Source organism: Phyllopteryx taeniolatus, unplaced genomic scaffold, assembly GCF_024500385.1.
Source record: "Phyllopteryx taeniolatus isolate TA_2022b unplaced genomic scaffold, UOR_Ptae_1.2 contig_28, whole genome shotgun sequence".
Classification (NCBI taxonomy): Eukaryota; Metazoa; Chordata; class Actinopteri; order Syngnathiformes; family Syngnathidae; genus Phyllopteryx; species Phyllopteryx taeniolatus.
The window spans coordinates 526,217-548,272 of record NW_026903206.1 but is presented as its reverse complement, the minus strand read 5'-3'; the positions used below and the strand labels follow the sequence as shown (position 1 = coordinate 548,272).

General features: G+C 42.7%; 1 long non-coding RNA gene across 1 annotated transcript; it reads right to left on the bottom strand.

Moving 5' to 3' along the window:
- Positions 1-2,736: 2,736 nt before the first annotated feature.
- LOC133473529 (uncharacterized) lies at positions 2,737-13,440 on the bottom strand. Its single transcript, XR_009787131.1, has 3 exons — positions 12,533-13,440; positions 8,980-9,314; positions 2,737-6,867 (listed from the first exon to the last, which is right to left on the bottom strand). It is a non-coding gene; the product is annotated as an uncharacterized LOC133473529 (long non-coding RNA).
- Between the last annotated feature and the right edge of the window lie 8,616 nt (positions 13,441-22,056).

Genomic DNA, 22,056 nt, shown 5'->3' with positions numbered 1-22,056 from the left:
GTGATCCCTCACTGCGGGATCCCCCACCGCATGCTCCTGTTCCTTAAACAACAGAGGTTTGAAACCTTAGCAGGCCATGAACGGAGACATACTGGTGGCGGAGCTGGTGAGGGATTTGTGGGCGTACTCAATCCATGGGAGGAATGAGCTCCAGGAGGTGGGGTTGCGTGCAGCAACGCAGCGAAGGGCCGACTCCAGGGATTGATTTGCCCGCTCCGTCTGCCTGTTGGTCTGTGGCTGGTACCCTGACGACAGGCTGGCTACTGCGCCCACTGCCTTACAGAATTCTTTCCAGACCAGGGAGGAGAACTGGGCCGAGACGATGTCGATGGGGATTCCGTAAAGTTTGAAAACGTGATTAACAAGTAGGTTAGCAATTTAACAAGCAAAGTGCAGCTTTGGAAGGGTAATGTAATGGACATATTTAGAAAATTGATCAACAATAGTGAAAATGATGGTGTTACCTTCAAAAGGGGGCAGGCCGGTGATGAAGTCTAAAGCGATGTGGGACCAGGGGCGGAAGACGTGAAGACTTCCCTCGGGCGCAGACCGAGCAGGCTTGGACAAATTGGACAAAAGACGGGTGTCTTTAACGAGGCTGGGGCACCAGAAGTGCTGCTGGATGAACTGAATCGTGCGGGGGATGCCGGGATGACATGTGAGCTTGGAGTTGTGGGCCCACTGAATGTTTGGTGGGTGACAGGGGATATGACTCGGCCATCCAGGGCTGTGGCCTTTTTGGGAGACGAGAGTGGTTGGAGAGGGAATTGGAGCTGATGTGCTATACCTTTGTGAATAACATTTTTGTCTGCACCGGAATCTATTAGGGCTACTATGGGTGTGTTGTGAGTGGAACCTAGGATGCAAGCAGGGACGTTCATACGGGAGGGAGAGATAGAGGAAATAGTGGTGTGGCTCACCACGACGCTCTCGTCTCGTGGCGAGCTTGGTCAATTTGGCCGCAAGGGACGTGACGATGAAATGACCTGTTTTACCGCAATAAATGCACAGCCGCTGGATGACACGACATCTGACGTTCCTGGGGGTCTGGTCGGGTGTTACCAATTTGCATGGGCTCATCAGGTGTAGTGGGGGGTGACGAAGGGGCAGTAGTTAATGCAGAAGTGAACATATGGAGGCGGTGGGTGGCTTCTCTGCCCTGAACGGGGTGATCGAATACTTTTTAAAGTTCAGAGGAAAATGAATCGAATGACTGAAGTACCGGGGAGGAGTTGTGCTATAACACGGTGGACGATTTGGCTGCTCTGCCGCGGAGGAGGTTAGTGACAAACGCAACCTTGGATTGTTCGGAGGGATAACTGTACGGTTGAAGATTGAAAACTTGTGAGCAATTAATAAGGAACTGGCTACATGCCCCTAGGTCCCCGGAGTAGGGCTTGGGCAGAGGGACATGAGGTTCTTTGTACGGGAGGTGGGGTGGCTCGGAGGCTGCGGGCTCAGAAGGAGTACTTACTGGAGAGTGGTCTGATTGCAACTTCGAAGAAAGGAGGGAGACTTGTTGCGTGAGGGAGTGGAGAGATTCCATGATTTTCTGAAGGGTTTTCTCTTGTCGCCCTATGTGGGCACCTTGGAGGATGAGTGCATGTTTTAGCGCCAACGGGGTTTCTGGGTCCATTTGTGGCCTGAGTATTCTGTCACGAATTGGATGGAGACTGGACCCAATAGCAGGCGGAGGCTGAGAGGTTGTGATGAAGAGTTTATTGAAAAGGGAAAGGTCGGTGGTCCTTGAGATGCGCTGGCGGGTGGTTGAGGCAGAGAATTACGTGGCAGGCAGTGACGAGGACGGGCGGCTGGCTTGACGGCTCACTCCATTATTTAATATGCAGAAGTTGTTTATTATGGTTAAAGTCAGCCAAGTACAGCGCTACCTTGACCTACCAGTGCCCCAGCTAAGCAATTTTCCACTTAGGCCTTGTCGCTTGGGCCATTTTTTGCTTTCTTTTGCCACCATTTGTTTTTGGAGGGTTTCAAATGGATTAAAGGCATTTCAATTATTTTCAATGTGAAAAATGGATTTGATACACAAGACAATTGAGTGAGTCTCACTGTTTGAAGAATTGTATTTTATTAAGGATCCCATTTACACTTTTCAATATTTTCACCAAAAGTTCAAAATCTCTTCACAATCTAGTTTGATCAATCATTTGCTCATTTTAAAACATTGGAGAAAAGCATTTTGGCACCATTTTCTAATTCTCGACATTTGTCCACAGGAGGCTTTTAGAAGATTCAAAGAAAATTAAAAGATTGATAAAATAAAAGATGGTAGACAGAATACAAGATTGTAGAATTTTGTAAATCGGTATGATTGTAATTTCCTTTGCTATTAAACATTTACTTTTTCAGCTAAAGCTTCTTCTTCAATGCTGTTCTCACCAGCACACTTGTGTGTTTTAGCCTGAGACTTACGAGATAATTTTTGACCGCAAACTGAGCATGCAAAAGGTTTCTCACCAATGTGCATTCTTGTGTGAATTTTTAAACTTCCCTTTACAGAGAATCTTTGACCACAAACTGAGCAGGAAAAAGGTTTCTCACCAGTGTGCATTCTTGTGTGTATTTTTAAGTGTTCCTTCTGAGAGAATGTTTGACCACAAACCAAGCAGGCAAAAGGTTTCTCACCAATGTGCATTCTTGTGTGTATTTTTAAACTTCCCTTTATAGAGAATCTTTGACCACAAACTGAGCAGGGAAAAGGTTTCTCACCAGTGTGGGTTCTTGTGTGTATTTTTAATTTTCCCTTTTCAGAGAATCTTTCACCACACACTGAGCAGGCAAAATCTTTCTCTCCTTTGTGTATTTTCATGTGTCATTTCAAATTCCTCTGAAAAGCTAATATTTTCCCACACTGAGAACATTTCCATCGTTTGTTTTCAATGTGACATGTTATATCACCTTCACACTGTCCATCATCATCATCAGTGTGAGGAGGGTGTGATGTCGTATCAGCACAATCTGACAGTGGAGCTAAGAGTCCGTCTGGTTGTGATCCTCCACAGTGGTCTCCATCACTTTCTGTTGTCATGTGTTGACTTGAGCTGCTGCTTGGAGGCTCCGCTCCGGCCCTCTGTTCTCCTCACTTTGACCTTCATCTTTACTCTTCAAAGGGATACCAGTAGATGTAAATTTGGTGATGTCCTCCTCCACTTCATGTTTGATGTAGGGGTGCTCTTCCGCATCCTCTTTTTTAATGGGAGTGGGCTCCAATTTCTCTTCCTCTTTGATGCGATGGACCACATCATCCTCCAGCTCCTCTTTAATGTGAGGGGGCTCGAGCTCCTGCCCCTCAGGACGAAGCTCTTCAGCAATGTCTGCAAGACACAAGTACACATGGATTGGTCAAGTCAATTCTCAAATGTTATGTATTGTGGTTTACAATCATACTCAAGATTATTAGGAGAGTCGGATGAGTTAAGGTTTATTGGAAATAATAAAAATAGGCAGGTCAACAACAATAATAAAATGTGAACAATTGTAAAATAATAACATGCATGAAACAAGTGTCAATAATAATAAGACAGTGGACTCTGCATCCTCGCGGTTTGGCATTTGCAAATTCATCTATATCTGGATTTTTTTTGTCGGTGCCTATCCTTGGTTACGCATGGAAAGAAGTGCCTATTGTAAACTGTGACTGTTACAGTATGTGGCAAAAATTTCATTTCTAGATATTTTCATGTTAAAATACAGTCTACTGTGTGCATGATATTTATTGTATTGTAGCATCTCTTTAATTGAGACTATTTATCCACTCAACTGAACTTCCATGGCAGAAATCAGAAGGCTGTTGTCTGTGCGTGTGTGTGTGCATGTGTGTGCCTGTGTGTGTGTGCGTGTGTGTGTGTGTGTGTGTTGCTGTAACGATGTGGCTGTAATTGTGTGTATAAGTAAATACAAAATAAATACAGTAAAAAATATTTTAAAAAACAATCTCATCGTATGCAGTACATGATCGCTGCCCCTGTTTTTTAACCTGCCATGAACATTTTATTCAGCATATACTATGATGGAATGTCATCCATCCATCCGTTTTCCCTTCCGCTTATCCTCACTATGGTCGCGGGCGAGTTGGAGCCTCTCCCAGCTGATTCTAGGCGAGAGGCTGGGTACACCTTGAACTGGTCGCCATCCTATCGCAGGGCACATATAAACAAACAACCATTCACACTCACATTGACACCTACGGGCAGTTTAGAGTCTTCAATTAACCTACCATGCATGTTTTTGTAATGTTGGAGGAAAGAAGTACCCAGAGAAAACCTATGCAGGCACAGGGAGAACCTGCAAACGCTGCACAGACGAGGCTGGATTCGTATCCAGGTCCTCAGAACTGTGAGGCAGATGTGCTTACCAGTCGTTGACCGTGCCGCTGGAATGTCACGCATTATGTAAATATTTAACTATCTCACATTGCACAGATGTTTTTATTTTGCTTTGTTTTTGTTAATTTCAATTTATATTCTTTGAATAGTTTTGATTGACAAAATATTGACAGTTTAATTTTTCTTTACCATTTTGTGTTTTCAATACGCACTTAGTACTGATCTATCTACCCAATACTGGTAGTTACACAAAACATATGTAGAGTAACTGTGGAGGAGCTGATCTTATTCTGCCAGCGTTTTCTGTTTTCGAGATGCGCTTCCTACCGATCGGCTCATGTGCCCCGCAGCGTCTGGAAGCACATTAGAGCATCGGAATGTGGGAAGCAGTATTTCCGACGCAGTGGATGAACAATTTTGGCGTATCCGAGGACACTTGATGATCTCTCCTCTCAGATGGCTGCCTAAACCTTTGACTGACAATTGCAGCCTGGCCACCCACCAGTTCATGTACAATAACAAATCAAGCAGAGCCAGAAGAATAGCTGAGCATGCATTTGGAAGACTGAAGGGCAGGTGGAGATGCCTGTTAAAACACAATGACTGCCACCTGAGGAAAGTGAAGTCTATGGTCTTAACATGTTGTGTGTCACATCATCTGTGTGAACTGAATGGGGATGACTTCCCAGTTCAATGGGGAGGCCCCCCTTGTTTTATAAACCTCCAAAAATCGTGCCCACACTTTTTCAACCAAATCAGAATGAAAACAGTGTCCAGTTGTTGACGTTCTGGCTCGTTCTCTTCTTTCGGTCCCCAAAGTTCCTCCTCGTACTCTGCTGTCCTTCGACACATTTTCACAACACTTTTCATTCAAGAGCTGCTGTCAACTACTACTCACGCCAGGCACTCCACAAACAGACTGCCTGACTTGAGCCCACGTTCAAGCTTAAATGTACCTTTGCTCTTTCATCTGAAATGCTCCTTTGTTCCTTTGGTCTTTCATCGTTGCTGATCTCACACACTCAACATCAAAGGACATCCATAATCTCAATGGTGCCATACTAAAAAAGTTCCAGAATCATTGAGCAGAACCCATTCCCCATTTTATTAACCTTTCAATATGATCAAAAGAATTCCCACAATTGTGGAAGATGGCAGCAGTCCCACCCATCCACAAATTACAGGCCCATTGCCATCCTTCCACTCTTCTTCAAAGTGCTTGAAAAGATTATTGCTGAGTAACTAATTAATCTGCCATGGCAATGATTTAAAAAATGGAGTAGTTAATTTGTATTACCCTATCTAAATCCCTGTATTTTATCTAACTTCTCATAAAACTCAGTTATGCTTGAAGTTTGTCCAATGTTTTTGTGACACATATCAAATTAATTCTACTGTATTCTAAGTCAAATTTTTGCTCCCAACACAAAGCAAAACAAATCAACCTGCTGACAATTACAAAAACTCACAAGTTTGTAAATTTGGATTCTTTAGTCCCGGTTGGAGACAGGGTCACATTGGAAAACAGCGTCGAGCTTTCATGTGGTTCGCAATTCCCATTATAAGGCTCAATGGACAGAGTAGTTTCCATAGTGTAGTGGTTATCACGTTCGTCTAACATGAACGGTCTGTGGTTTGAAACTGGGTGGAAAAAAGCACTGCACTTTTTAATTCTGAATTTCACCCTGACAACTTTGCTTCTTAATTTGTGCTAGTGGACTTAATGTGAAACATGATGACAAACGTGGAATCATTTAATCAAGCTGAAATAAAAACAGACTCATTTAACGTCACAGAATATGCTTGTCACATGACACAACCTATAACTGCCGTATTGCCAATATCTGAACCCTTGTGAAAAACCTTTATCTTGTGAAAGGAATTGCCATGTGGGAGGTTGATATTCGATTCCTGAACGAAGCGTGTATAAATGTTACTTATAAATTGTGACTAAATTGTTCAAATGTTGATTATTGAGCATTCAAACTTCCATTTTATGAGGAATTGGAAGCATGAAATGACAAAAAAGGTTTATTTCGTTATATCTGATATTTTATAATATCATTATTTATTATCAATCAAAAAACTGTGTCAAGAGAATATTAATCCAAATATTCTTTTTGAGAATGAGTCATTTCAATTATAATTGCCATTCTATTGTTGTAGGATTTTGTAGCAAATATGCATAAACCTTTTCCAACATTTTTTTTTTAGCATTTATTCTAGACTTCATTGTAATTAAAAGCCTTTATTCTATCTCGGCTTCATTGCGAAGTAAATGATTAAAAAAGATGAGTGAAAAGTTTTTTTTAAATAAAACACTGCCCTCGGTCAGCCCTCGGTCAGCCCTCGGTCAGCCCTCGGTCAGCGCCGGCTTCGCTCGCTCTGCGCACCGGGCGACATCCCGGCCACGGCCCCAGATCCTGCGGCTCTGTCTTCATCCACGACTCCTGGGGTTGAGAGCAGGTCCGTGTCTTGGTGTCATGGTCAGGTGCAGGTAGAGGAACAGGATTGAAGGCCTTGTCTGAGGAGATGGAAGAGGGGGGAAAAGGAGTGTAAATATGCTTGAGGACACTGTTAGCATAGTTGTGAACGACTGCAACAGAAAAGGAAGGGGCGCTTGCCGGTCTAGACTGAGGGGCCAACTAGCAAAGCATTCTGGGATTTGTAATATTAGTGGCGCATGTGCTATATACTGGCGGGCCAGCTCTAATACACATTTAATATGGTCTTGCGGGCCAAATATGATTACATCGTGGGCCTGAGTTCGACATATTTGCAACCAGTTCAGGGTGTAAAATTAAAAAAGCAATTGCAGGGCTTGATCCATGACGTGACCTGGTTTTGAACCGGGGGTGTTGCATCCACAACGCAGAGTACTAACCACCATATGATCACGGCTTGGGTTGGTGCAACCTGGCACGAAAGTTGTCTGTCTAAACCTATTGGCTGTTGCTGGCAGCAAGGCTGAAATAGGAAGGTCAGAAGGAGCTACATTGTGTCTTTGTGGATCAAGAGACATCCTATGACAGAGTACCCAGAGAGGAACTGTGGTACTGCATGCGGAAGACTGGAGTGCCAGAGAAGTATGCTAGAATAATACAGGACCTGTATGAGGGCAGCAGAACAGTGGTGAGGTGTGCTGTTGGTGTGACAGAGGTGTTTATGGTAGAGGTGGGACTGCATCAGGGATCAGCCCTGAGCCCCTTCCTGTTTGCAGTGGTGATAGGCGGACAGATTAGGTTAGACTGGAATTCCCGTGGACCATGATGTTTGCAGATGACATTGTGATCTGCAGTGAAAGCAGGGAGCAGGTGGAGGAACAGTTAGAAAGATGGAGGCATGCACTGGAAAGCACAGGAATGAAGATTAGCCGAAGTAAAACGGAATACATGTGCATGAATGAGAGGGGTGGAGGGGGAAGAGTGAGGCTTCAGGGAGAAGAGATAGAAAGGGTGTAGGACTTTAAATACTTGGGGTCAACAGTCCAGAGCAATGATGAGTGAGGTCAGAAAGGGAAGAAATGTGTCCACGCTGGTTGGAACGGGTGGACGAATGTCTCAGGTGAGTTATGTGACAGAAGAGTCTCTGCTAGGAGGAAGGGAAAAGTTTATCATACAGTGGTGAGACCAGCCATGATGTACAGATTAGAGACAGTGGCACTGAAGAGACAACAGGAAGCAGAGCTGGAGGTGGTGGAAATGAAGATGTTGAGGTTCGCTCTTGGGGTGACCAAGTTGGATAAAATTAGAAATGAGCTCATCAGAGGGAAGGCCAAGGTTAGATGCTTTGGAGACAAAGTTCGAGAGAGCAGACTTCGATGGTTTATGCCCCAGCTTTGCGGTTTTTCCGCTTCGGCCTTGTTGCTTGTGCCATTTTTTTTGCTTTGTGTTGCCAGCATTTGTTTTTGGAGGGTTTCCAATGCATGAAAGACATTTCCATTATTTTCAACAGGGAAAATAGATTTAATATACAATTGAGTGACCCTCACTTTTTGAAGATTTATATTTTATTAAGGATCCCATTTACACTTTTCATCCTTTTTACCAAAAGTAAGAAGTCTCGTCACAATCTAGTTTGATCAATAATTTGCTCATTTTAGAACATTTGACAAAGGCATTTTGGCACCTAATTCACAAGATACAAAAAAATGAAAAGATTGAAAAAATAAAAGATGGGAGATAGAAGACAAGAATGTAGATTTTTGTAAATCAGTATGATCGTAATTTCCTTTGATATTAAACATTTACTTTTTCATTTAAAGCTTCTTCATCACTGCTGTTCTCACTGCACACTTGTGTGTTTTAGCCTGATACTTACGAGAGAATCTTTGACCACAAACTGAGCAGGTAAAAGGTTTCTCACCAGTGTGGGTTCTTGTGTCTTTTTAAGCTTCCGTTTTCAATGAAACTTTGACCACAAACTGAGCAGGTAAAAGGTTTCTCACCAGTGTGGGTTCTTGTGTGTCTTTTTAAGTTTCCCCTTTCAGAGAATCTTTGACCACAAACTGAGCAGGCAAAAGTTTTTTCTCCAGTATGTGCTCTCACGTGTTGTTTCAAAATGCTCTTAGAAGCAAATGTTTTCCCACACTGAGAACATTTCCATCATTTGTTTTCAGTGTGAAATGTCATATTACCTTCACACTGTCCATGATCATCATCAGTGTGAGGAGGGTGTGACGTCATGTCGTCACTATCTGATAGTGGAGCTAAGAGGCCGTCTGCTTGTGATCCTTCCCAGTGGTCTCCATCACCATGTGTTGACTTGAGGTGCTGCTTGGAGGTTCCGCCCCTCTCCTCTCCTCACTTTGACCTTCATCTTCACTCTTCAAAGGGACACCAGTCGATGGAAACTTGGTGATATCCTCCTCCTCTTCTTCTTTGATGTGGTGGACCTCTTCGTCGTCCACTTCCTCTTTAATGTGAGGGGGATCTGGCTCCTGCCCCTCAGGATGAAGATCTTCACTGATGTCTGCAAGACAAGAAGACAACCACACATGGTTTGGTCACATCAATTCTCATGTTTGATTAAATGTTGTGTAATATGGGTTATATTCATCCATCCATCCATCCATTTTCTGAGCCGCTTCTCCTCACTAGGGTCGCGGGCGTGCTGGAGCCTATCCCAGCTGTCATCGGGCAGGAGGCGGGGTACACCCTGAACTGGTTGCCAGCCAATCGCAGGGCACATAGAAACAAATAACCATTCACACTCACAGTCATGCCTACGGGCAATTTAGAGTCTCCAATTAATGCATGTTTTTGGGATGTGGGAGGAAACCGGAGTGCCCGGAGAAAATCCACGCAGGCACGGAGAGAACATGCAAACTCCACACAGGCGGGGCCGGGGATTGAACCCGGGTCCTCAGAACTGTGAGGCTGACGCTCTAACCAGTCGGCCACCGTGCCGCCGGGTTATATTCATATTTAAGGTTATTAGGAGAATTGGTTAAGGTTCATTGGATATAATAAAAATAGACATGTCAACATCTACAACAAAATGTGAAAAAGTGTAAAATAATAACATGCATGAAACAACAAGTATCAGTAATAGTAATAGTGGACCCCTGCTCGCGGTTTGGCATTTGCAAATTCATCTATTCATGGAGATGCTAATCCTTGCGTCAGTCACTGATGGTGTCGTTGTACACTCGCCTGACTTTGGTGCGGGCCGCGTGGGTTCAGTTCCCACTCAGTGATGGTGTGAATGTGAGTGTGAATGGTTGTATCTGTCTATATGTTCCCTGTGACTGGCAGGTGACCAGTTCAGGCTGTATTCATGCCTTTTGCCCAAAGTCAGCTGGGATAGGCTCCAGTGACCTGCGACCCTAACCAGGATAAGCGGTGTTGAAAATGGATAGATGGTTGGATGAATCCTTGGTTACGCGTGGAAAGAAGTACCTATTGTAAAGTTTGTGACTGTAACATCCATCCATCCATTTTCTGAGCCGCTTCTCCTCGCTAGGGTCGCGGGCGTGCTGGAGCCTATCCCAGCTGTCATCGGGCAGGAGGCGGGGTACACCCTGAACTGGTTGCCAGCCAATCGCAAGGCACATAGAAACAAACAACCATTCGCACTCACAGTCATGCCTACGGGCAATTTAGAGTCTCCAATTAATGCATGTTTTTTGGGATGTGGGAGGAAACCGGAGTGCCCGGAGAAAACCCACGCAGGCACGGGGAGAACATGCAAACTCCACACAGGCGGGGACGGGGATTGAACCCCGCACCTCAGAACTGTGAGGCTGACGCTCTAACCAGTCGGCCACCGTGCCGCCGTGACTGTAACAGTATGTTGCAAAAATGTGAATTTTAAAAAATATTTTCATGTCAAAATACTGTCTTCTGTGTGGATGTTATTTATTGTATTGTAGCATCTCTTAAATTGAGACTAGTTATCCACGCAACTGAACTTCCATTACAGAAGTCAGAAGACCGTTTTTGGTCTGTGTGTGTGTGTGTGTGTGTGTGTGTGCATGTATGTGTGTGTACGCGGATGTATCTGTGTGTATAAGTAAATACAGTCATTAATAATAAAAAGTACAATCTCATCGTATACAGTACATGATCACTGCCCCTGTTTTAGCGTTTTTATTCACGATATACTATGATTGACCGGGTTCAATCCCTGCCCCCGCCAGTGTGGAGTTTGCATGTTCTCCCCGTGCCTGCGTGGGTTTTCTCCGGGCACTCCGGTTTCCTCCCACATCCCAAAAACATGCATTAATTGGAGACTCTAAATTGCCCGTAGGTGTGACTGTGAGTGCGAATGGTTGTTTGTTAGTATGTGCCCTGCAATTGGCTGGCAACCAGTTCAGGGTGTACCCCGCCTCCTGCCCGATGACAGCTGGGATAGGCTCCAGCACGCCCGCGACCCTAGTGAGGAGAAGCGGCTCAGAAAATGGATGGATGGATGGATGGATGGATATACTATGATTGAATGTCATCCATCCATCCATTTTCTGTCCCGCTTATCCTCACCATGGTCGCGGGCGAGTTGGAGCCCCTCCCAGCTGAGTCTGGGCAAGAGGCGGGATACACCCTGAACTGGTCACGAGCCAATCGCAGGGCACATATCAACAAACATCCACTCACACTCGCAGTCTTCAGTTAACTAATTAACTAACTAAATAATTAATTAAGATGTGCTAACCAGTCAGCTACAGTCAGTGTGCTAACCGTGCCGCTACAATGTTACGTTGTTATGTGTTATGCTGTGTTACTCTCAGCTGGCTGCTGAAACCTTTGACTGACAATGGCAGGCTGGCCATTGTTAAGGACGTAATATAATGTCAATGTTCAATAGATCATGGAACCTTCAATCGTCATTGCGTGTTCGTTTTCTTTGTTCAAAAAGAGAGGAAAGAATAAGACACCAGAGTGCTGAGTCACAGGGTTCATTCAATCAACTGTACACCAGAGTGCAGGTTCACTGAATGACACACCTCATTTATTTGAGCTAACTCCTTTTATAGAAGTCAGAAGGTTTCGTTATGACTGTTCAGCAGAAGGTTTTGATATAACTGGCAGAAGGTATCTCTGGCCTTGTGCGTTATCACAAATGGGGGAGTCATACTAAAACCATCATTCCTCAGTAATCTAAACTCCTACATATTCTCATGGATAACAAAACTTAATCATGTATTACCCTGGTGTTTTGAAAACGGAACTTAATTGTTAGATAATGGAACATAGCTTCATGAGTACAAAATAGAACAATCCAACACCACCCAGCAGTTCATGTACAATAACAAATCAAGCAAAGCCAGAAGAACAGCCGAGCATGCATTTGGAAGACTAAAGGGCAGGTGGAGATGCCTGTTAAAACGCGATGACTGCCACCTGAGCAAAGTGATGTCTCTGGTCTTAACGTGTGTTGCATCATCGATGTGAACTGAATGTGGATGCAGTCCCCTTGTTAAAGAGAGAAAAAAAATAAAATAAAATCTTCCACACATTTTTACAAACAACTCATGTAAGTCGAGTAAAACTGTTCAACTTTGATAATGCAGCATTGCCCACAACCCTTTTACATTTAAATGAATAAAAATTAAAATTATAAATCTTGGTCACAGTATTGAATGTTTACAATGTTATATTGAATGTGACGTCACACAGTGCCCGTATATAAACAGTCATACTGTTCAAAATAGAGAGTATTTCCTAAACAAGTGAGAAAAGTGAACTAACCTGCTCCACAAAGCACAATGAGAGACTGCAGAATGAAAAGAGCATAGAGTTGTTGATGTTGTGGCTTGTTTTCCTCTTTTGGTCCCCAAAGTTCCTCCTCGTACTCTGCTGTCCTTCTTGCACACATTTTCACAACACTTTCCATGAGCGGAAACAGAATGCACATTCATTCAAGAGCTGCTGTCGACTACTACTCACGCCAGGCACTCCACACACAGACTGCCTGACTTGAGCCCAGTTCAAGCTTAAATGTCCCTTTGCTCTTTCATCTGAAATGCTCCTTAGTCCTTTGACTTTCATCTTTGCCGACGTCACAACAGCCAATCACCAGGCAGGAGCAACTCAACGTCAAAGGACGTCCATATTCCCAAAGCTGCAATAATAAAAGCAAAAAAAAAATATTATAAGCACCACACATCTTGCACTTTCTATATTGTATTTTTTATATTTTGTTTCCATCGTCTTAATTTCCCTCGCTGGCCCCATTGGTGGCGCACCAATGACGCAGAAGGAAATCACGACACAGAAATGAGGCATTTTGGCGAGCAATGGGCTGAGCACGGTTGGGAAACGCTAACAAAAGAATCTAATTTTGCGTAACTGTAGCATACAAAAGGCATACAATATTTACTGTTTAAAGGAAAGCAATAAAAAAAAATGCTGCAAACAAACACCATCTCCCTCTTTCCGAGGAGCCGTTGGCTGCCAGCGACTGTGTGGGTGGGTGTGGATGGAATCAGATTTGTGGCAAAAACAATCACACAAAAAATAAAAAAAGACAATCAAACAGAACTTCTTAAATTGCAAGCAAAAATAAGACATTTGAGAGATAATCTAACTTAAGCAAAAATAAACCCAAAAACTATAACTTGCAATGAAAATAGGCTTGAGATGACGATATTCGCGTGTGTGCTCCTCAGCTTTTTAGGGCGGGGGGGGGGGGGGGGCGGAGGGGGGGGCGGGTGAATGCCTCATGAATGTTTCAGGCTTTCCTTCAATTTGTGCCGGAACAGATTCGGAGTCGGTGAGAACAACATGAGTGACATCTGGTGGACGAAAGAAGTCACAGCAAAACTACGTCACTATTCTGTGTGAAACAAGACTCTCGTTATCTTTCAGCGATAAAAGATCAAATACGACGTTGGTCGATGTAGTAGTTACATAATTCTGATCGTGTTAATTTAATTTTATTTAAAATGGGAATGCATTACAATGCTATGTTCAATTGACTTTGGAGAAGATCCCCCACCAGCGTGTGAACTCACATGTATCAATACTGATGCAATATTTGGGATTCATTGAAGATGAGCTCATTGGGATGTGTCAGCCTATCACCCAGCTAGATCATTTGAGTCTGGGGCAATGGACTTCAGAGGTATGACTGGCACAAGCTGAAGTTTGAGTCAACTATGACTACATCAGAATTTGTCAAGTAAACATAACACTTGTTTGTCCATATATACAAAGATTGTTACAAAATTAACTCTTCCAACACAAAAATTGAAGTGTGGATAAAAGCTTCGGCCATACACCATAACTAGAAGAGATGTTCCCACTTACTTCGAAGATAAATTCATTTAACAACTGAAATTTAAATGATGATATATGTACAACACTTATTGAAAAATATTGCAAATACGATTGATGAGGCTAATTGAACACAGTCAGTTTAATTGCTGCTGTTAGCTGTGTAGGCTTTGATTTACACTTATTAGCTTAGGCCTACTTGAGAGGCAAAACTTTATTGCGTGCCGACTGCATTCAATGTCTCAATCACAATGACCTGGAGCCCAATTCAGGTGTTTCCCACATCATAACAATGTTCATTGCACTTTTATTGAGATAATTATAGATACCAATGCTACAAAAATCAATATCTGAATCCTCGGGTTCGGGTTAGAGCGAACGTGGGCAATTCTTTTCACATGAAAACTCTGAAAATTCAAATCCGGCCTCGCCTGTGTGGAGTTTGCGTGTTCTCCCTGTACCTATTTGTGTACGGAAAATTAATATTCTATCATCTCAATAAATTTGAATAAATGCATGGATTTATTCAGCGGTACCTATATGAAATAAAACACCCTGCCTCCAAGACTCTGCAGCCAGGTTGGCATTGCAAATGAGAATCAGTTCTCAGTTGCCTCACCTGGATAAATAAAGGGTTAGCTTTTAAAGGTATCAAACATATTTGAAACTTAGATGAAGATATAAGACTAACTTGAAAGCTTGAAATACCAGCATTTTTTATTGATCCAGTATGTGTCAGTGATGATCAACATCAGCCTCATTTGCTTCAGCTCCCCTGAACTAATAAGTGCGATGGAAACACAAACCACATGGGCCACAGGAACCTTTTGCTACCGGGAACTAAAAGTTCCTGGGCTGGTTGGTGGAAAAGCCCCCAAGGTTATTTGGGGAGCCAGAGAAGTTAATATTAATTGCAAATAATAATAATAGTCAGGTCAACAACAGCAATAAAATGTGAAAAAGTGTAAATTAATAAAGTGCAAGTTTCAATAATGATATGGATTGGCATTTGCAAATTAACCTATTAATGTTTTTTTTTGGGGGGGGCATCCTGTGTTATTCACGAAAAGACTTGCCTCATCCCAATTTTGCACATCGCAAAAAAAAAATAAAAAAATAAAAAAAATAAAAATAAAAAAATAAATATATATATTTTTTTTTATGTAAAATACTTTATACAGTATGCTTTATATTGATTGTATTCTAGTATTTCTGTAATTGAGACGAGCGCTCCACTTAACCAAACTGCCTGTTGTGTGTGTGCGTGTGTGTGTGTGTGTGTGTGTGTGTGTGTGGGTGATTGTGATTGTGATTGGTGGGGGGTAGATTGTGAGGCAGCCGTGCCTCGGTTCATGACCCTTGTCCTCCATGCTTCCCCTCCTGTCCTGTCCCATCCTCTCCTGTCCTGTCCTTCCCTCACAGTGTGTAGTACTACCGCCCCATACAACACTCATATCTAATATGTCATTGTTCTAGGTATAAAATTATTTACTTTCCTCATCTTGTTTACAGCTTGTGCTTTGTCTTCTGTTGTCTTCTTTTCTCACTCTCCTCTAGAAACATTGTTCTGTTCAAATGATCGACTTTGATTCTTAATAAATATCCATTAAAATACCAAGGAACCACAACGGCAGCTGATAAAGTCCACTGTGACACAGTAAAACTGTTCCGGGATAAAATGGATAATTATCCTCCTTTTTGCTTGATTTAACAGTAAAACAGGACAAAAGAAAAAGTAAAATAAAAGTAGTGAGATGAAAGCCAAATTATGATGTTTAGGTTATTCATTAATCAAATGGGTGGGGCCAGGGAAAGAAACGTCTAATAAAACCCTATTGCAGAGTAATTATGGATACTCAACTGATGTTTCATGAAATAATTCCAGCTAGGGTATTCCGCAGGAGACCAAGGCAAAAGAGGCATACATGGAGACCATGTCAACAAAACACCTCAACTTTGATGTGCACTCTGCATTCTTTTCACAATCCCCTCATCTCGGTGCATCACCTGACAGGAAGGTGTCCTGTGACTGTTGCGGCTCTGGGTGCTCGCAGATCAAATGTCCCGACTTGGCAAAAGACAGGACACATTTAGAACGATCAAAAGAAAAAGACTTTTGCTCGGTTGCTTCCCCACCCTCACACATGACACTGCGACTTAACAGACAGCACAACGATTACGTTCAAGTACTGTTCATGTTACAAAATCACAATTCTGTGACTTTTCTGTGTGGTCACCTTCAGAATTGTATATTACGAGAACAACCCCTAATCCAAGTTTCAGAAGATACGTTATGAATTTTTGTCAATCGGATTTTTGATATGGGGTCTCATTTGAAAGCTGAGTGAAAGAGTTAATTTTTTATTGATATTTGCATTTAGAAAAACAAATGTTATATTTACTAGACAGATTCCGAAATAGTAACAGTTTATTCAAACTGGAGATTATGCCAGTCATACTCCTAAAGTACATTGCCCCAAACCCAAATGATCCAGCTGCGGTTGGTAGGCTGACACATCCCACTGAGTTCATCTTAAAGGAATCCCAATTGGTCTGTAAGACCCCTATCTCACTGGCCTCGAGACTAGTTGGTGACCTCATGGCGACTCAAGTCTCCGCTAGCTGCGGAAACGTCTTTGTTACGTCTCTTAGAGTCTCCTGGAGACTCGCCGTGTCGCCAAGGAGTCGTGCTGAAATCGAACAGCGGAGACCTTTTGGAGACTTATGGGCTGAAATAAGAGCCAGCAGGAACTGAATTGGAATCATTTGTATCTGAATTTCTACACTTGAAAAATTGCATTAAAAAACAGAATTTGAACATTTTAATTTGTATAAATTGGAAACATGGATGGATGGAAACATTGCTTTAAAAAACTGAAGCGAAATAGTATCCATCCATCCATTTTCTGAGCCGCTTCTCCTCACTCGGGTCGCGGGCGTGCTGGAGCCTATCCCAGCTGTCATCGGGCAGGAGGCGGGGTACACCCTGAACTGGTTGCCAGCCAATCGCAGGGCACATAGAAACAAACAACCATTCGCACTCACAGTCATGCCTACGGGCAATTTAGAGTCTCCAATTAATGCATGTTTTTGGGATGTGGGAGGAAACCGGAGTGCCCGGAGAAAACCCACGCAGGCACGGGGAGAACATGCAAACTCCACACAGGCGGGGACGGGGATTGAACCCCGCTCCTCAGAACTGTGAGGCTGACGCTCTAACCAGTCGGCCACCGTGCCGCCTGAAGCGAAATAGTATAATTGGAAATTGAATTTCTTAGTTTGGAATTGAAGTCTAATCACAATAACTGAACATCAACACCACCAGCTGACTCTGTAGTGCTCATTTTATGACGGATATTTTTGGCAACTTGCACCAGAGACAACAAGGCTTCGTAGGTCACTTGATACTAGTGAATGGGGCAGTGCCGACTGTCTACCCAGGCTTCCTCCGACTGTCCCGCTGTTGTCAGTTCTTTTCAATGAGGAAAATGGATTTGAGATACAAGTAAATTGAGTTCCTCTTACTGTTGGAGCGTATTTTATTATGATCACATATACCGCACACTTTCGAGTTTACCGCGAAAGGTCACTGCTTCTTGACAGTCGAGTTCAATCAATCATTCATTTATTTGATATGGACATCACTAAAGTATTGGAAAACAAGGCATGCATTACTTTGTGGATTTTGGCACCAGTGCTCATTTGGAACATTTTTCACGGGAGGTTTTTAGAAAAGACAAAGACAACACGATGATGAATGTGGTAGATAAAATACACGAATATAGATTTATGTAAATCCGTATGATCGTCATTACTTTTGATATTAAACATTTACAATTTCAATGAAAGCTTCTTGATCACCGCGATTCCCACCAGCACACTTTGTGTTTATTAGGCCAATACTTAGTAGAGAATCTTTGACCACAAACTGAACAAGCAAAAGTTTTCCCACACTGAAAACATTTCCATCGTCAGTGTGACATGTCATAACACCTTTGGACTTTTTATCATCATCATCTTCATCAGAGCGAGGAGAGTGACGTCATGTCGTCACTATCTGGGAGTGGAGCTAAGAGGCCGTCTGCTTGTGATCCTCCACAGTGCCCCAGCTTTGCAGTTTTTTCACTTAGGCCTTGTTGCTTGGGGCACATTTGTTTAAAGTTGAGAGCATTTTGTTTTGGAAGGTTCCCAATGGATTAAAGACATTCAATTATGTTTAATGAGGCAAATGGATTTGGCGGCACGGTGAGCGACTGGTTAGAGCGTCAGCCTCACAGTTCTGAGGACCCGGGTTCAATCCCCGGCCCCGCCTGTGTGGAGTTTGCATGTTCTCCCCGTGCTTGCGTGGGTTTTCTCCGGGCACTCCGGTTTCCTTCCACATCCCAAAAACATGCATTAATTGGAGACTCTAAATTGCCCGTAGGCATGACTGTGAGTGTGAATGGTTGTTGGTTTGTATGTGCCCTGCGATTGGCTGGCAACCAGTTCAGGGTGTACGCCGCCTCCTGCCTGATGACAGCTGGGATAGGCTCCAGCACGCCCGCGACCCTAGTGAGGAGAAGCGGCTCAGAAAATGGATGGATGGATGAAATGGATTTGACATACAAGCAAATTGAGTCACACTCACTGTTTTAAGAAGTGTATTTTATTAAAGATCACAAATACAGAGACAGTTTACCACCAAAAGTCAAATTTTCTTTCCAGTCTTATTTCAATCAATCATTAACTTATTTGATATTATAATCACTAAAACATTGGACCAAATGCATGCATTGCTCAAAGGAAGTATGGTTCTTAATGGTCCAAATTTCACAAAGAAGTTTGTTTTATGTCTTTTTTGCTCAAGAAAATTAAACATTTCCAATATCAATACATTTTGGAGCAATTGGTGAATAACGAATTATCTTTCGAACGCCCCTTTCTCATCACCAAAATCGAACAATCAGTCCAATTTTTTAGATTTTATGGCTTGGATAAGATCAAATCAGATCAGCTTCAGTTTCGGGACATGAAGCGACGTAACGCGGTCGGCCGGGAGACCCTCGTCATGGGTCATCCGACGGTACGACAGCCAGCCAAAGTCCACGTCTGTCACAAAATGCTGTCCACAGAAACCCCTTTCTGATCAATACATAAATGTGATCGATACATACGCACCTGTACATTTGTTCAACCCAAAATTGAGCTCAAGTATGAGGAAATAAATCTCCAAGCATTACTTGACGTGGGATGTCGTGGCTGTTGTCTTTCCTCAAGGGGGCATTTCATTTTTTTAAACAACAAGCTTTCCAAACATTTTTTACGATCACTATCACTATTTTCGCTCATTATTGTCTTCTTATTATCATTATTGTCCCAGACTTTCAAAATGGGCAAAAATTACACCATGGAAAACAGAGAAGTTCAATGAGGAAATATCATCGTCTCCTGCTTGTTACGTGTCAGGCTGTGACAGGCTGACGTGTCCAAAATGTGGGCGGGCCAACATCTGGTGAAAATCAAATATTTCATCAGTAAAGGATTCTAAAATTACTACTGAATCTATTTTGGAGGGCTTTTTTTTCTGCAATCATCATTTATGAGTCCAGCACGATGGAATAAATGCCCATGTTCAGACCATGAACTAATCCCTTTAAAGTATTTTGGCACCAATGTTAATTCTTTCCACTCGCGGGGCTTTTAAAAAATATATGGACAACAAGAAGATAGATAACAATAAAAGCTGGTACATAGAATACTGAAATGTAGATTTTTGTCAGTAAAATAGTAATTACTTTTTACAACCCCAATTCCAATGAAGTTGGGACGTTGTGTTAAACATAAATAAAAAGAGAATACAATGATTTGCAAATCATGTTCAACCTATATTTAATTGAATAAACACAAAGACAGACAAGCTATTTAATGTTCAAATTGATAAACTGTGTTGTTTTTAGCAAATAATCATGAACTCTGAATTTGATGGCTGCAACACATTCCAAAACAGCTGGGACAGGGTCATGTTTACCTTTTCTTTTAACAACATTCAATACATGTTTGGGAACTGAGAACAGTAATTGTTGAAGCTTTGTACGTGGAATTATTTCCCATTCTTGCTTGATGTACAGCTTCAGCTGCTCAACAGTCGTATTCTCCGTTGTCGTATTTTACGCTTCATAATGCGCCACACATTTTCAATGGGAGACACGTCTGGACTGCAGGCAGGCCTATCTAGTACCCGCATTCTTTTACTACGAAGTCACGCTGTTGTAACACGTGCTGAATGTGGTTTGGCATTGTCTTGCTGAAATAAGCAGGGGCGTCCATGAAAAAGACGTTGCTTGGATGGCAACATATGTTTCTCCAATACCTTCACAGACGTATAAGTTACCCATGCCATTGGCACTAACACAGCCCCATACCATCACAGATGCTGGCTTTTGAACTTTGCGTCCATAACAGTCCGTATGGTTCTTTTCCTCTTTGGCCCTGAAGGAAGGAACCTTGTATTTTATAATCAGCTTTAGTGGACTAAAACATCATTCGTGCAATCTTCGTGTCCGGTTGGAGTCGCACGTTGAAGCTTCTCGGCCTAGCTTAGCTTGCTAACAAAGAGACACGTTTGGGATCAACACTTCGCTAAACAGAGATTGAGCGTAAGGTAAAGTGTTTTTCTTTCCGCCACCTAGTAGTAAGGAGTGGGAACCACAATGTTTAATAATAACACTTAAATGTGGTGTGAAAAAAATGAATCAAAACAACAACTACATTGTATTAGCTTTGTCTGACATACTGAAATAATATCCTGAGACAATTATTTTCTGAATCGTTATTGTTATTATTATCTTAATCTGAATTCTGAATCCTTTTGTAGAATACTGTCTCTAATGTTTCATCACAAATTAGCTGTTTTCTTACTGTCTCATATTTCTTACAATGCATAAGTACGTTCCCCTATTTCCGCTTGTTGACTTTGGAGCTTTGCCATTTTAAATCACGTAGTGTTTCACCCACAGTGTCCAAATCTTAAAGGCTTCTTGAAACTCGCGCGGACGGTGACCGCTCTGACATCACTGCGGCTATCCCCCGCGTAGTTTAAAACTCGAGCGCAACCCACGCACGCAGTTTTGAAAATGTACTGCAGTTCACCTCCAAGTTGAGGGTGTCGCTACTGCAGGTATTGGCTAGGACACCACAGGGTGGAGTTGCCTCTGCATTTTTTTGGCCATTTCCGGTAGCCGTTTTTCCTTTCTTTTCCGTAACAAGGAACAAAGCAACAACAATGGCGACCATGGAACAGTATCTGGTAGAACAAATGGACCTAGGTGACCAGATGATACGTTTAATGATGCTGCAAAATCGACCAAGAAGGCGGTGGCATAGATGGTATGTAGAACCAAGGGGCACGCTGAGTACGTCATCACAGCACGTGACTAAAACGGGCCAATCACGTGAGATGAGCTCCGCGGCGTTCGAAGCGCAGCAACTATTTTTGTCGTGCGCGCGTCAAGCGACGCAGAGGGGCCGCGCAGGGCAATTCGTCGGTCACGTGATGCGATGCGAGCGTTGGCGACCGTGGGAGTATAAAAAGGCCTTTAATCTTGATGTCATTGTTTCACATCTGATTTGCACTTGCTTTTCTCATCCCTCCAACGTAGAGCAGAAAGTGTTGTGATCGTCGTGTGAAAATGTGTGCAAAGACAGCGGAGTACAAGGAGGAACTTTGCGGCCCAAAAGAGGAAAAGAAGCCACGTCAACTACTGGACGCTGTGTTCAATCTGCAGCCTCGAATTGTGCTACGCAGAGCTGGTTGGTTCACTTGTTGCATTAATGATAACTTTAAAGGTCAGAGGACAGAGATTTTAAAATTTTTCTTGATAACTTTTTAACCCCTTTACAAACTGCATCTGCCATTTCGAAGTGATTAGAAGTGATTATATAGCAGATATACAGCAATTAAATCAATAAATATGATGCAGAATGCGCCTTCTGCTTTTTCCATCCAGCGCCTTCCGGTC